We start from the raw sequence: 15,309 nt of genomic DNA on the forward strand, positions 1-15,309 counted from the left end.
CCCGACCGGCTACACCCCACGCCCTCTTGCCCCCCGGCCGGGTCTTGGTCGGGACAAGCGACCGTGGTGGGGGCGTTGTGAGAGAAAGGCCCCGCGCCGCTGCGCCGGCTGTTCGCCTTGGGCCAGCCCTGACGGCTCTGGGTGGGTGGGGCAAGAGGGGGCCTCGCAGGAGCCCCTGTGCGGCGAGGGATCCAGAACGCTGCCTCCGCGACAGGGCGGAGGACCGGAGGGCGTCCCAGGATCGTGGGCCCTGGGCCCTGACGCCTCGGAGCACTCCCTGCTCCGAGCGGGCCCGATGTGGTGGAAGCTCGGGAGCGCGGGAGCCGGGGGGAAGGCCGCGGGCCAGCGGCTCGGGGGTCCCCGATCCGAGCCCCGCGGCCCCGGGCTGGCGGTGACGGCCGCAATCCGGCGGGCACGGCCGGGCCGGGCCGGGCTCTTGGGGCAGCCAGGCGCCTCCTTCGGCGTCTACGGCCATACCACCCTGAACGCGCCCGATCTCGTCTGATCTCGGAAGCTAAGCAGGGTCGGGCCTGGTTAGTACTTGGATGGGAGACCGCCTGGGAATACCGGGTGCTGTAGGCTTTTTCTTTGGCTTTTTGCTTTTTCTTTCCTTTTCTTCCAGACGGAGTCTCGCTCTGTCGCCCAGGCTGGAGTGCAGTGGCGCCATCTCGGCTCACTGCAAGCTCCGCCTCCCGGGCTCACGCCATTCCCCGGCCTCAGCCTCCCGAGTAGCTGGGCCTACAGGCGCCCGCCACCACGCCCGGCTAATTTTTTCTATTTTTCCTAGAGACGGGGTTTCACCCTGTCAGCCGGGATGGTCTCGAGCTCCTGACCTCGTGATCCACCCGCCTCGGCCTCCCAGAGTGCTGGGATTACAGGCGGGAGCCACCGCGCCCGCCCGGCCTGCTGTAGGCTCTTTTGGCTTCCCCGCTGCCTCCCTTCCCCCTACAGTCGCCATGCTTGCCAACCTCCCCTGACTCTGCTCCCCCTTTACCGCCCACCTACACCCCCGCCGCAGCCGCAGCCGGGGTCCTCCTCCTGGGGCTCCGCCCCTACTGCACGCCGGGCAGCAGCATCCCACCGCTTCCGCCTCGCCGCCGCCCCGCCAGGAGCCCGGCTCCAGCCTGGGAGGGCAGCGGGCCGGACCCCAAAGGCGCAGCCGCGGGTTCCCTGCCGTTCGCGGTACCTTCCCGCTCCCGGAACGCCCAGGCGATTCCATTCACCCGTCGGGCGCCGTCGTCGCACCCTTCCAAACCGGGGGAAGGGGCGGGCAGGGGCAGCGGGAACCACAGACGCCAGCCAAGACCTCGGCTCCAGAACGCATGGGCTGCTTTACCCGGGGGAAGGGCATTGCTTCGCCAGCCACCAGGAAAACAGTCCCTGTGCACCCGGGATTCCCAATGCCCCCCACTTCGTGTCGACGACTCCAGTCCCGAGGACACGCCGGAGACCCAGGCCTCCGGGCCCGCCCGGGGCCACGGCTCCCGCCAAACGGGCGGGCACGCTCTGCAAATCTCGGGGCCCGCCGCAAGGCACCCAGAGCACAGGGAGGTGCCAAGAAAGGCAGGAGCCTACGAAACCCACCTCCAAAGCAAGCAATTCATCCAAGAAAAAGCCCGTCTCCGCGCTCCGTTGCTCCTCTCGCACGGACCGCCTGGCCCGCGTGCTCTGGCGCAGCCCAAGCCCCCTCCACCCTGCCCCGGCCTGCTCAAGAGGGCGCTGCCTAACGGAGCCGGGCGCTTCCTCTCTAAGGCTCTATCGCTCTCGCTCTCTAGCTCCCTCCGCCTCTCTCTTCTAGGTTTCCCCCTGGACCTCGCGCTACTTCTGTCGTTTTCCCTCTGTCTCTCTGTCTCTCTCTCTCTCTCTTTCTCTGTCCCTCTCTCTTTCTCAGCCTCTCTGTCTGTCTCCTTCCCTCTCGCCCTCGCCTGTCTCTCTCGATCGCTGTCTCTCTCCCTCCCTCACTTTCTATCTCTCCATCCATCTCGTCCTTGCTCTCCTCCAAGCCGCGTGTGTGTGTGCGTGCGCGCGCGTGCGTGTGCGTGCGTGTGTGTCTGTGTCTGTGTGTGTGTCTGTGTGTGTGTGTCCGCGCGAGCGCGTGCGAGCGCGCCCGCGTGTTGTCTCTGTGTGGGGGAGTGGATTTGCTCCTGGTGGTGGTGGGGTGTGTCTGGGTTTCTCTCAGGCCCTCTCACCCGAGATCAGGCCGCCGCCTCTAGTGCCAGCGCGGGGCAAAACAGGGCCACCCCCCGACCGGCTACACCCCACGCCCTCTTGCCCCCCGGCCGGGTCTTGGTCGGGACAAGCGACCGTGGTGGGGGCGTTGTGAGAGAAAGGCCCCGCGCCGCTGCGCCGGCTGTTCGCCTTGGGCCAGCCCTGACGGCTCTGGGTGGGTGGGGCAAGAGGGGGCCTCGCAGGAGCCCCTGTGCGGCGAGGGATCCAGAACGCTGCCTCCGCGACAGGGCGGAGGACCGGAGGGCGTCCCAGGATCGTGGGCCCTGGGCCCTGACGCCTCGGAGCACTCCCTGCTCCGAGCGGGCCCGATGTGGTGGAAGCTCGGGAGCGCGGGAGCCGGGGGGAAGGCCGCGGGCCAGCGGCTCGGGGGTCCCCGATCCGAGCCCCGCGGCCCCGGGCTGGCGGTGACGGCCGCAATCCGGCGGGCACGGCCGGGCCGGGCCGGGCTCTTGGGGCAGCCAGGCGCCTCCTTCGGCGTCTACGGCCATACCACCCTGAACGCGCCCGATCTCGTCTGATCTCGGAAGCTAAGCAGGGTCGGGCCTGGTTAGTACTTGGATGGGAGACCGCCTGGGAATACCGGGTGCTGTAGGCTTTTTCTTTGGCTTTTTGCTTTTTCTTTCCTTTTCTTCCAGACGGAGTCTCGCTCTGTCGCCCAGGCTGGAGTGCAGTGGCGCCATCTCGGCTCACTGCAAGCTCCGCCTCCCGGGCTCACGCCATTCCCCGGCCTCAGCCTCCCGAGTAGCTGGGCCTACAGGCGCCCGCCACCACGCCCGGCTAATTTTTTCTATTTTTCCTAGAGACGGGGTTTCACCCTGTCAGCCGGGATGGTCTCGAGCTCCTGACCTCGTGATCCACCCGCCTCGGCCTCCCAGAGTGCTGGGATTACAGGCGGGAGCCACCGCGCCCGCCCGGCCTGCTGTAGGCTCTTTTGGCTTCCCCGCTGCCTCCCTTCCCCCTACAGTCGCCATGCTTGCCAACCTCCCCTGACTCTGCTCCCCCTTTACCGCCCACCTACACCCCCGCCGCAGCCGCAGCCGGGGTCCTCCTCCTGGGGCTCCGCCCCTACTGCACGCCGGGCAGCAGCATCCCACCGCTTCCGCCTCGCCGCCGCCCCGCCAGGAGCCCGGCTCCAGCCTGGGAGGGCAGCGGGCCGGACCCCAAAGGCGCAGCCGCGGGTTCCCTGCCGTTCGCGGTACCTTCCCGCTCCCGGAACGCCCAGGCGATTCCATTCACCCGTCGGGCGCCGTCGTCGCACCCTTCCAAACCGGGGGAAGGGGCGGGCAGGGGCAGCGGGAACCACAGACGCCAGCCAAGACCTCGGCTCCAGAACGCATGGGCTGCTTTACCCGGGGGAAGGGCATTGCTTCGCCAGCCACCAGGAAAACAGTCCCTGTGCACCCGGGATTCCCAATGCCCCCCACTTCGTGTCGACGACTCCAGTCCCGAGGACACGCCGGAGACCCAGGCCTCCGGGCCCGCCCGGGGCCACGGCTCCCGCCAAACGGGCGGGCACGCTCTGCAAATCTCGGGGCCCGCCGCAAGGCACCCAGAGCACAGGGAGGTGCCAAGAAAGGCAGGAGCCTACGAAACCCACCTCCAAAGCAAGCAATTCATCCAAGAAAAAGCCCGTCTCCGCGCTCCGTTGCTCCTCTCGCACGGACCGCCTGGCCCGCGTGCTCTGGCGCAGCCCAAGCCCCCTCCACCCTGCCCCGGCCTGCTCAAGAGGGCGCTGCCTAACGGAGCCGGGCGCTTCCTCTCTAAGGCTCTATCGCTCTCGCTCTCTAGCTCCCTCCGCCTCTCTCTTCTAGGTTTCCCCCTGGACCTCGCGCTACTTCTGTCGTTTTCCCTCTGTCTCTCTGTCTCTCTCTCTCTCTCTCTTTCTCTGTCCCTCTCTCTTTCTCAGCCTCTCTGTCTGTCTCCTTCCCTCTCGCCCTCGCCTGTCTCTCTCGATCGCTGTCTCTCTCCCTCCCTCAGTTTCTATCTCTCCATCCATCTCGTCCTTGCTCTCCTCCAAGCCGCGTGTGTGTGTGCGTGCGCGCGCGTGCGTGTGCGTGCGTGTGTGTCTGTGTCTGTGTGTGTGTCTGTGTGTGTGTGTCCGCGCGAGCGCGTGCGAGCGCGCCCGCGTGTTGTCTCTGTGTGGGGGAGTGGATTTGCTCCTGGTGGTGGTGGGGTGTGTCTGGGTTTCTCTCAGGCCCTCTCACCCGAGATCAGGCCGCCGCCTCTAGTGCCAGCGCGGGGCAAAACAGGGCCACCCCCCGACCGGCTACACCCCACGCCCTCTTGCCCCCCGGCCGGGTCTTGGTCGGGACAAGCGACCGTGGTGGGGGCGTTGTGAGAGAAAGGCCCCGCGCCGCTGCGCCGGCTGTTCGCCTTGGGCCAGCCCTGACGGCTCTGGGTGGGTGGGGCAAGAGGGGGCCTCGCAGGAGCCCCTGTGCGGCGAGGGATCCAGAACGCTGCCTCCGCGACAGGGCGGAGGACCGGAGGGCGTCCCAGGATCGTGGGCCCTGGGCCCTGACGCCTCGGAGCACTCCCTGCTCCGAGCGGGCCCGATGTGGTGGAAGCTCGGGAGCGCGGGAGCCGGGGGGAAGGCCGCGGGCCAGCGGCTCGGGGGTCCCCGATCCGAGCCCCGCGGCCCCGGGCTGGCGGTGACGGCCGCAATCCGGCGGGCACGGCCGGGCCGGGCCGGGCTCTTGGGGCAGCCAGGCGCCTCCTTCGGCGTCTACGGCCATACCACCCTGAACGCGCCCGATCTCGTCTGATCTCGGAAGCTAAGCAGGGTCGGGCCTGGTTAGTACTTGGATGGGAGACCGCCTGGGAATACCGGGTGCTGTAGGCTTTTTCTTTGGCTTTTTGCTTTTTCTTTCCTTTTCTTCCAGACGGAGTCTCGCTCTGTCGCCCAGGCTGGAGTGCAGTGGCGCCATCTCGGCTCACTGCAAGCTCCGCCTCCCGGGCTCACGCCATTCCCCGGCCTCAGCCTCCCGAGTAGCTGGGCCTACAGGCGCCCGCCACCACGCCCGGCTAATTTTTTCTATTTTTCCTAGAGACGGGGTTTCACCCTGTCAGCCGGGATGGTCTCGAGCTCCTGACCTCGTGATCCACCCGCCTCGGCCTCCCAGAGTGCTGGGATTACAGGCGGGAGCCACCGCGCCCGCCCGGCCTGCTGTAGGCTCTTTTGGCTTCCCCGCTGCCTCCCTTCCCCCTACAGTCGCCATGCTTGCCAACCTCCCCTGACTCTGCTCCCCCTTTACCGCCCACCTACACCCCCGCCGCAGCCGCAGCCGGGGTCCTCCTCCTGGGGCTCCGCCCCTACTGCACGCCGGGCAGCAGCATCCCACCGCTTCCGCCTCGCCGCCGCCCCGCCAGGAGCCCGGCTCCAGCCTGGGAGGGCAGCGGGCCGGACCCCAAAGGCGCAGCCGCGGGTTCCCTGCCGTTCGCGGTACCTTCCCGCTCCCGGAACGCCCAGGCGATTCCATTCACCCGTCGGGCGCCGTCGTCGCACCCTTCCAAACCGGGGGAAGGGGCGGGCAGGGGCAGCGGGAACCACAGACGCCAGCCAAGACCTCGGCTCCAGAACGCATGGGCTGCTTTACCCGGGGGAAGGGCATTGCTTCGCCAGCCACCAGGAAAACAGTCCCTGTGCACCCGGGATTCCCAATGCCCCCCACTTCGTGTCGACGACTCCAGTCCCGAGGACACGCCGGAGACCCAGGCCTCCGGGCCCGCCCGGGGCCACGGCTCCCGCCAAACGGGCGGGCACGCTCTGCAAATCTCGGGGCCCGCCGCAAGGCACCCAGAGCACAGGGAGGTGCCAAGAAAGGCAGGAGCCTACGAAACCCACCTCCAAAGCAAGCAATTCATCCAAGAAAAAGCCCGTCTCCGCGCTCCGTTGCTCCTCTCGCACGGACCGCCTGGCCCGCGTGCTCTGGCGCAGCCCAAGCCCCCTCCACCCTGCCCCGGCCTGCTCAAGAGGGCGCTGCCTAACGGAGCCGGGCGCTTCCTCTCTAAGGCTCTATCGCTCTCGCTCTCTAGCTCCCTCCGCCTCTCTCTTCTAGGTTTCCCCCTGGACCTCGCGCTACTTCTGTCGTTTTCCCTCTGTCTCTCTGTCTCTCTCTCTCTCTCTTTCTCTGTCCCTCTCTCTTTCTCAGCCTCTCTGTCTGTCTCCTTCCCTCTCGCCCTCGCCTGTCTCTCTCGATCGCTGTCTCTCTCCCTCCCTCAGTTTCTATCTCTCCATCCATCTCGTCCTTGCTCTCCTCCAAGCCGCGTGTGTGTGTGCGTGCGCGCGCGTGCGTGTGCGTGCGTGTGTGTCTGTGTCTGTGTGTGTGTCTGTGTGTGTGTGTCCGCGCGAGCGCGTGCGAGCGCGCCCGCGTGTTGTCTCTGTGTGGGGGAGTGGATTTGCTCCTGGTGGTGGTGGGGTGTGTCTGGGTTTCTCTCAGGCCCTCTCACCCGAGATCAGGCCGCCGCCTCTAGTGCCAGCGCGGGGCAAAACAGGGCCACCCCCCGACCGGCTACACCCCACGCCCTCTTGCCCCCCGGCCGGGTCTTGGTCGGGACAAGCGACCGTGGTGGGGGCGTTGTGAGAGAAAGGCCCCGCGCCGCTGCGCCGGCTGTTCGCCTTGGGCCAGCCCTGACGGCTCTGGGTGGGTGGGGCAAGAGGGGGCCTCGCAGGAGCCCCTGTGCGGCGAGGGATCCAGAACGCTGCCTCCGCGACAGGGCGGAGGACCGGAGGGCGTCCCAGGATCGTGGGCCCTGGGCCCTGACGCCTCGGAGCACTCCCTGCTCCGAGCGGGCCCGATGTGGTGGAAGCTCGGGAGCGCGGGAGCCGGGGGGAAGGCCGCGGGCCAGCGGCTCGGGGGTCCCCGATCCGAGCCCCGCGGCCCCGGGCTGGCGGTGACGGCCGCAATCCGGCGGGCACGGCCGGGCCGGGCCGGGCTCTTGGGGCAGCCAGGCGCCTCCTTCGGCGTCTACGGCCATACCACCCTGAACGCGCCCGATCTCGTCTGATCTCGGAAGCTAAGCAGGGTCGGGCCTGGTTAGTACTTGGATGGGAGACCGCCTGGGAATACCGGGTGCTGTAGGCTTTTTCTTTGGCTTTTTGCTTTTTCTTTCCTTTTCTTCCAGACGGAGTCTCGCTCTGTCGCCCAGGCTGGAGTGCAGTGGCGCCATCTCGGCTCACTGCAAGCTCCGCCTCCCGGGCTCACGCCATTCCCCGGCCTCAGCCTCCCGAGTAGCTGGGCCTACAGGCGCCCGCCACCACGCCCGGCTAATTTTTTCTATTTTTCCTAGAGACGGGGTTTCACCCTGTCAGCCGGGATGGTCTCGAGCTCCTGACCTCGTGATCCACCCGCCTCGGCCTCCCAGAGTGCTGGGATTACAGGCGGGAGCCACCGCGCCCGCCCGGCCTGCTGTAGGCTCTTTTGGCTTCCCCGCTGCCTCCCTTCCCCCTACAGTCGCCATGCTTGCCAACCTCCCCTGACTCTGCTCCCCCTTTACCGCCCACCTACACCCCCGCCGCAGCCGCAGCCGGGGTCCTCCTCCTGGGGCTCCGCCCCTACTGCACGCCGGGCAGCAGCATCCCACCGCTTCCGCCTCGCCGCCGCCCCGCCAGGAGCCCGGCTCCAGCCTGGGAGGGCAGCGGGCCGGACCCCAAAGGCGCAGCCGCGGGTTCCCTGCCGTTCGCGGTACCTTCCCGCTCCCGGAACGCCCAGGCGATTCCATTCACCCGTCGGGCGCCGTCGTCGCACCCTTCCAAACCGGGGGAAGGGGCGGGCAGGGGCAGCGGGAACCACAGACGCCAGCCAAGACCTCGGCTCCAGAACGCATGGGCTGCTTTACCCGGGGGAAGGGCATTGCTTCGCCAGCCACCAGGAAAACAGTCCCTGTGCACCCGGGATTCCCAATGCCCCCCACTTCGTGTCGACGACTCCAGTCCCGAGGACACGCCGGAGACCCAGGCCTCCGGGCCCGCCCGGGGCCACGGCTCCCGCCAAACGGGCGGGCACGCTCTGCAAATCTCGGGGCCCGCCGCAAGGCACCCAGAGCACAGGGAGGTGCCAAGAAAGGCAGGAGCCTACGAAACCCACCTCCAAAGCAAGCAATTCATCCAAGAAAAAGCCCGTCTCCGCGCTCCGTTGCTCCTCTCGCACGGACCGCCTGGCCCGCGTGCTCTGGCGCAGCCCAAGCCCCCTCCACCCTGCCCCGGCCTGCTCAAGAGGGCGCTGCCTAACGGAGCCGGGCGCTTCCTCTCTAAGGCTCTATCGCTCTCGCTCTCTAGCTCCCTCCGCCTCTCTCTTCTAGGTTTCCCCCTGGACCTCGCGCTACTTCTGTCGTTTTCCCTCTGTCTCTCTGTCTCTCTCTCTCTCTCTTTCTCTGTCCCTCTCTCTTTCTCAGCCTCTCTGTCTGTCTCCTTCCCTCTCGCCCTCGCCTGTCTCTCTCGATCGCTGTCTCTCTCCCTCCCTCACTTTCTATCTCTCCATCCATCTCGTCCTTGCTCTCCTCCAAGCCGCGTGTGTGTGTGCGTGCGCGCGCGTGCGTGTGCGTGCGTGTGTGTCTGTGTCTGTGTGTGTGTCTGTGTGTGTGTGTCCGCGCGAGCGCGTGCGAGCGCGCCCGCGTGTTGTCTCTGTGTGGGGGAGTGGATTTGCTCCTGGTGGTGGTGGGGTGTGTCTGGGTTTCTCTCAGGCCCTCTCACCCGAGATCAGGCCGCCGCCTCTAGTGCCAGCGCGGGGCAAAACAGGGCCACCCCCCGACCGGCTACACCCCACGCCCTCTTGCCCCCCGGCCGGGTCTTGGTCGGGACAAGCGACCGTGGTGGGGGCGTTGTGAGAGAAAGGCCCCGCGCCGCTGCGCCGGCTGTTCGCCTTGGGCCAGCCCTGACGGCTCTGGGTGGGTGGGGCAAGAGGGGGCCTCGCAGGAGCCCCTGTGCGGCGAGGGATCCAGAACGCTGCCTCCGCGACAGGGCGGAGGACCGGAGGGCGTCCCAGGATCGTGGGCCCTGGGCCCTGACGCCTCGGAGCACTCCCTGCTCCGAGCGGGCCCGATGTGGTGGAAGCTCGGGAGCGCGGGAGCCGGGGGGAAGGCCGCGGGCCAGCGGCTCGGGGGTCCCCGATCCGAGCCCCGCGGCCCCGGGCTGGCGGTGACGGCCGCAATCCGGCGGGCACGGCCGGGCCGGGCCGGGCTCTTGGGGCAGCCAGGCGCCTCCTTCGGCGTCTACGGCCATACCACCCTGAACGCGCCCGATCTCGTCTGATCTCGGAAGCTAAGCAGGGTCGGGCCTGGTTGGGAGACCGCCTGGGAATACCGGGTGCTGTAGGCTTTTTCTTTGGCTTTTTGCTTTTTCTTTCCTTTTCTTCCAGACGGAGTCTCGCTCTGTCGCCCAGGCTGGAGTGCAGTGGCGCCATCTCGGCTCACTGCAAGCTCCGCCTCCCGGGCTCACGCCATTCCCCGGCCTCAGCCTCCCGAGTAGCTGGGCCTACAGGCGCCCGCCACCACGCCCGGCTAATTTTTTCTATTTTTCCTAGAGACGGGGTTTCACCCTGTCAGCCGGGATGGTCTCGAGCTCCTGACCTCGTGATCCACCCGCCTCGGCCTCCCAGAGTGCTGGGATTACAGGCGGGAGCCACCGCGCCCGCCCGGCCTGCTGTAGGCTCTTTTGGCTTCCCCGCTGCCTCCCTTCCCCCTACAGTCGCCATGCTTGCCAACCTCCCCTGACTCTGCTCCCCCTTTACCGCCCACCTACACCCCCGCCGCAGCCGCAGCCGGGGTCCTCCTCCTGGGGCTCCGCCCCTACTGCACGCCGGGCAGCAGCATCCCACCGCTTCCGCCTCGCCGCCGCCCCGCCAGGAGCCCGGCTCCAGCCTGGGAGGGCAGCGGGCCGGACCCCAAAGGCGCAGCCGCGGGTTCCCTGCCGTTCGCGGTACCTTCCCGCTCCCGGAACGCCCAGGCGATTCCATTCACCCGTCGGGCGCCGTCGTCGCACCCTTCCAAACCGGGGGAAGGGGCGGGCAGGGGCAGCGGGAACCACAGACGCCAGCCAAGACCTCGGCTCCAGAACGCATGGGCTGCTTTACCCGGGGGAAGGGCATTGCTTCGCCAGCCACCAGGAAAACAGTCCCTGTGCACCCGGGATTCCCAATGCCCCCCACTTCGTGTCGACGACTCCAGTCCCGAGGACACGCCGGAGACCCAGGCCTCCGGGCCCGCCCGGGGCCACGGCTCCCGCCAAACGGGCGGGCACGCTCTGCAAATCTCGGGGCCCGCCGCAAGGCACCCAGAGCACAGGGAGGTGCCAAGAAAGGCAGGAGCCTACGAAACCCACCTCCAAAGCAAGCAATTCATCCAAGAAAAAGCCCGTCTCCGCGCTCCGTTGCTCCTCTCGCACGGACCGCCTGGCCCGCGTGCTCTGGCGCAGCCCAAGCCCCCTCCACCCTGCCCCGGCCTGCTCAAGAGGGCGCTGCCTAACGGAGCCGGGCGCTTCCTCTCTAAGGCTCTATCGCTCTCGCTCTCTAGCTCCCTCCGCCTCTCTCTTCTAGGTTTCCCCCTGGACCTCGCGCTACTTCTGTCGTTTTCCCTCTGTCTCTCTGTCTCTCTCTCTCTCTCTCTTTCTCTGTCCCTCTCTCTTTCTCAGCCTCTCTGTCTGTCTCCTTCCCTCTCGCCCTCGCCTGTCTCTCTCGATCGCTGTCTCTCTCCCTCCCTCAGTTTCTATCTCTCCATCCATCTCGTCCTTGCTCTCCTCCAAGCCGCGTGTGTGTGTGCGTGCGCGCGCGTGCGTGTGCGTGCGTGTGTGTCTGTGTCTGTGTGTGTGTCTGTGTGTGTGTGTCCGCGCGAGCGCGTGCGAGCGCGCCCGCGTGTTGTCTCTGTGTGGGGGAGTGGATTTGCTCCTGGTGGTGGTGGGGTGTGTCTGGGTTTCTCTCAGGCCCTCTCACCCGAGATCAGGCCGCCGCCTCTAGTGCCAGCGCGGGGCAAAACAGGGCCACCCCCCGACCGGCTACACCCCACGCCCTCTTGCCCCCCGGCCGGGTCTTGGTCGGGACAAGCGACCGTGGTGGGGGCGTTGTGAGAGAAAGGCCCCGCGCCGCTGCGCCGGCTGTTCGCCTTGGGCCAGCCCTGACGGCTCTGGGTGGGTGGGGCAAGAGGGGGCCTCGCAGGAGCCCCTGTGCGGCGAGGGATCCAGAACGCTGCCTCCGCGACAGGGCGGAGGACCGGAGGGCGTCCCAGGATCGTGGGCCCTGGGCCCTGACGCCTCGGAGCACTCCCTGCTCCGAGCGGGCCCGATGTGGTGGAAGCTCGGGAGCGCGGGAGCCGGGGGGAAGGCCGCGGGCCAGCGGCTCGGGGGTCCCCGATCCGAGCCCCGCGGCCCCGGGCTGGCGGTGACGGCCGCAATCCGGCGGGCACGGCCGGGCCGGGCCGGGCTCTTGGGGCAGCCAGGCGCCTCCTTCGGCGTCTACGGCCATACCACCCTGAACGCGCCCGATCTCGTCTGATCTCGGAAGCTAAGCAGGGTCGGGCCTGGTTAGTACTTGGATGGGAGACCGCCTGGGAATACCGGGTGCTGTAGGCTTTTTCTTTGGCTTTTTGCTTTTTCTTTCCTTTTCTTCCAGACGGAGTCTCGCTCTGTCGCCCAGGCTGGAGTGCAGTGGCGCCATCTCGGCTCACTGCAAGCTCCGCCTCCCGGGCTCACGCCATTCCCCGGCCTCAGCCTCCCGAGTAGCTGGGCCTACAGGCGCCCGCCACCACGCCCGGCTAATTTTTTCTATTTTTCCTAGAGACGGGGTTTCACCCTGTCAGCCGGGATGGTCTCGAGCTCCTGACCTCGTGATCCACCCGCCTCGGCCTCCCAGAGTGCTGGGATTACAGGCGGGAGCCACCGCGCCCGCCCGGCCTGCTGTAGGCTCTTTTGGCTTCCCCGCTGCCTCCCTTCCCCCTACAGTCGCCATGCTTGCCAACCTCCCCTGACTCTGCTCCCCCTTTACCGCCCACCTACACCCCCGCCGCAGCCGCAGCCGGGGTCCTCCTCCTGGGGCTCCGCCCCTACTGCACGCCGGGCAGCAGCATCCCACCGCTTCCGCCTCGCCGCCGCCCCGCCAGGAGCCCGGCTCCAGCCTGGGAGGGCAGCGGGCCGGACCCCAAAGGCGCAGCCGCGGGTTCCCTGCCGTTCGCGGTACCTTCCCGCTCCCGGAACGCCCAGGCGATTCCATTCACCCGTCGGGCGCCGTCGTCGCACCCTTCCAAACCGGGGGAAGGGGCGGGCAGGGGCAGCGGGAACCACAGACGCCAGCCAAGACCTCGGCTCCAGAACGCATGGGCTGCTTTACCCGGGGGAAGGGCATTGCTTCGCCAGCCACCAGGAAAACAGTCCCTGTGCACCCGGGATTCCCAATGCCCCCCACTTCGTGTCGACGACTCCAGTCCCGAGGACACGCCGGAGACCCAGGCCTCCGGGCCCGCCCGGGGCCACGGCTCCCGCCAAACGGGCGGGCACGCTCTGCAAATCTCGGGGCCCGCCGCAAGGCACCCAGAGCACAGGGAGGTGCCAAGAAAGGCAGGAGCCTACGAAACCCACCTCCAAAGCAAGCAATTCATCCAAGAAAAAGCCCGTCTCCGCGCTCCGTTGCTCCTCTCGCACGGACCGCCTGGCCCGCGTGCTCTGGCGCAGCCCAAGCCCCCTCCACCCTGCCCCGGCCTGCTCAAGAGGGCGCTGCCTAACGGAGCCGGGCGCTTCCTCTCTAAGGCTCTATCGCTCTCGCTCTCTAGCTCCCTCCGCCTCTCTCTTCTAGGTTTCCCCCTGGACCTCGCGCTACTTCTGTCGTTTTCCCTCTGTCTCTCTGTCTCTCTCTCTCTCTCTTTCTCTGTCCCTCTCTCTTTCTCAGCCTCTCTGTCTGTCTCCTTCCCTCTCGCCCTCGCCTGTCTCTCTCGATCGCTGTCTCTCTCCCTCCCTCAGTTTCTATCTCTCCATCCATCTCGTCCTTGCTCTCCTCCAAGCCGCGTGTGTGTGTGCGTGCGCGCGCGTGCGTGTGCGTGCGTGTGTGTCTGTGTCTGTGTGTGTGTCTGTGTGTGTGTGTCCGCGCGAGCGCGTGCGAGCGCGCCCGCGTGTTGTCTCTGTGTGGGGGAGTGGATTTGCTCCTGGTGGTGGTGGGGTGTGTCTGGGTTTCTCTCAGGCCCTCTCACCCGAGATCAGGCCGCCGCCTCTAGTGCCAGCGCGGGGCAAAACAGGGCCACCCCCCGACCGGCTACACCCCACGCCCTCTTGCCCCCCGGCCGGGTCTTGGTCGGGACAAGCGACCGTGGTGGGGGCGTTGTGAGAGAAAGGCCCCGCGCCGCTGCGCCGGCTGTTCGCCTTGGGCCAGCCCTGACGGCTCTGGGTGGGTGGGGCAAGAGGGGGCCTCGCAGGAGCCCCTGTGCGGCGAGGGATCCAGAACGCTGCCTCCGCGACAGGGCGGAGGACCGGAGGGCGTCCCAGGATCGTGGGCCCTGGGCCCTGACGCCTCGGAGCACTCCCTGCTCCGAGCGGGCCCGATGTGGTGGAAGCTCGGGAGCGCGGGAGCCGGGGGGAAGGCCGCGGGCCAGCGGCTCGGGGGTCCCCGATCCGAGCCCCGCGGCCCCGGGCTGGCGGTGACGGCCGCAATCCGGCGGGCACGGCCGGGCCGGGCCGGGCTCTTGGGGCAGCCAGGCGCCTCCTTCGGCGTCTACGGCCATACCACCCTGAACGCGCCCGATCTCGTCTGATCTCGGAAGCTAAGCAGGGTCGGGCCTGGTTAGTACTTGGATGGGAGACCGCCTGGGAATACCGGGTGCTGTAGGCTTTTTCTTTGGCTTTTTGCTTTTTCTTTCCTTTTCTTCCAGACGGAGTCTCGCTCTGTCGCCCAGGCTGGAGTGCAGTGGCGCCATCTCGGCTCACTGCAAGCTCCGCCTCCCGGGCTCACGCCATTCCCCGGCCTCAGCCTCCCGAGTAGCTGGGCCTACAGGCGCCCGCCACCACGCCCGGCTAATTTTTTCTATTTTTCCTAGAGACGGGGTTTCACCCTGTCAGCCGGGATGGTCTCGAGCTCCTGACCTCGTGATCCACCCGCCTCGGCCTCCCAGAGTGCTGGGATTACAGGCGGGAGCCACCGCGCCCGCCCGGCCTGCTGTAGGCTCTTTTGGCTTCCCCGCTGCCTCCCTTCCCCCTACAGTCGCCATGCTTGCCAACCTCCCCTGACTCTGCTCCCCCTTTACCGCCCACCTACACCCCCGCCGCAGCCGCAGCCGGGGTCCTCCTCCTGGGGCTCCGCCCCTACTGCACGCCGGGCAGCAGCATCCCACCGCTTCCGCCTCGCCGCCGCCCCGCCAGGAGCCCGGCTCCAGCCTGGGAGGGCAGCGGGCCGGACCCCAAAGGCGCAGCCGCGGGTTCCCTGCCGTTCGCGGTACCTTCCCGCTCCCGGAACGCCCAGGCGATTCCATTCACCCGTCGGGCGCCGTCGTCGCACCCTTCCAAACCGGGGGAAGGGGCGGGCAGGGGCAGCGGGAACCACAGACGCCAGCCAAGACCTCGGCTCCAGAACGCATGGGCTGCTTTACCCGGGGGAAGGGCATTGCTTCGCCAGCCACCAGGAAAACAGTCCCTGTGCACCCGGGATTCCCAATGCCCCCCACTTCGTGTCGACGACTCCAGTCCCGAGGACACGCCGGAGACCCAGGCCTCCGGGCCCGCCCGGGGCCACGGCTCCCGCCAAACGGGCGGGCACGCTCTGCAAATCTCGGGGCCCGCCGCAAGGCACCCAGAGCACAGGGAGGTGCCAAGAAAGGCAGGAGCCTACGAAACCCACCTCCAAAGCAAGCAATTCATCCAAGAAAAAGCCCGTCTCCGCGCTCCGTTGCTCCTCTCGCACGGACCGCCTGGCCCGCGTGCTCTGGCGCAGCCCAAGCCCCCTCCACCCTGCCCCGGCCTGCTCAAGAGGGCGCTGCCTAACGGAGCCGGGCGCTTCCTCTCTAAGGCTCTATCGCTCTCGCTCTCTAGCTCCCTCCGCCTCTCTCTTCTAGGTTTCCCCCTGGACCTCGCGCTACTTCTGTCGTTTTCCCTCTGTCTCTCTGTCTCTCTCTCTCTCT

The 15,309-nt window shown here is 67.9% G+C and overlaps 6 non-coding genes and 1 pseudogene across 6 annotated transcripts; all 7 read left to right on the forward strand.

Annotated features, from left to right (window-relative positions):
- The first annotated feature begins 463 nt into the window (after nt 1–463).
- LOC134730051 (5S ribosomal RNA) lies at nt 464–582 on the forward strand. Its single transcript, XR_010111663.1, has one exon. It is a non-coding gene; the product is annotated as a 5S ribosomal RNA (ribosomal RNA).
- Nucleotides 583–2,705: 2,123 nt separating this feature from the next.
- Nucleotides 2,706–2,824, forward strand: LOC134730053 (5S ribosomal RNA). Its single transcript, XR_010111674.1, has one exon. It is a non-coding gene; the product is annotated as a 5S ribosomal RNA (ribosomal RNA).
- A 2,125-nt stretch (nt 2,825–4,949) lies between these two features.
- Nucleotides 4,950–5,068, forward strand: LOC134730057 (5S ribosomal RNA). Its single transcript, XR_010111681.1, has one exon. It is a non-coding gene; the product is annotated as a 5S ribosomal RNA (ribosomal RNA).
- A 2,123-nt stretch (nt 5,069–7,191) lies between these two features.
- LOC134730060 (5S ribosomal RNA) lies at nt 7,192–7,310 on the forward strand. Its single transcript, XR_010111697.1, has one exon. It is a non-coding gene; the product is annotated as a 5S ribosomal RNA (ribosomal RNA).
- Nucleotides 7,311–9,433: 2,123 nt separating this feature from the next.
- On the forward strand, nt 9,434–9,541 carry LOC134730035 (5S ribosomal RNA; annotated as a pseudogene).
- Nucleotides 9,542–11,666: 2,125 nt separating this feature from the next.
- On the forward strand, nt 11,667–11,785 carry LOC134730061 (5S ribosomal RNA). Its single transcript, XR_010111698.1, has one exon. It is a non-coding gene; the product is annotated as a 5S ribosomal RNA (ribosomal RNA).
- Nucleotides 11,786–13,908: 2,123 nt separating this feature from the next.
- On the forward strand, nt 13,909–14,027 carry LOC134730065 (5S ribosomal RNA). Its single transcript, XR_010111718.1, has one exon. It is a non-coding gene; the product is annotated as a 5S ribosomal RNA (ribosomal RNA).
- Nucleotides 14,028–15,309: the final 1,282 nt, after the last annotated feature.

This window comes from Pan paniscus, chromosome 1 (assembly GCF_029289425.2).
Source record: "Pan paniscus chromosome 1, NHGRI_mPanPan1-v2.0_pri, whole genome shotgun sequence".
Classification (NCBI taxonomy): domain Eukaryota; kingdom Metazoa; phylum Chordata; class Mammalia; order Primates; family Hominidae; genus Pan; species Pan paniscus.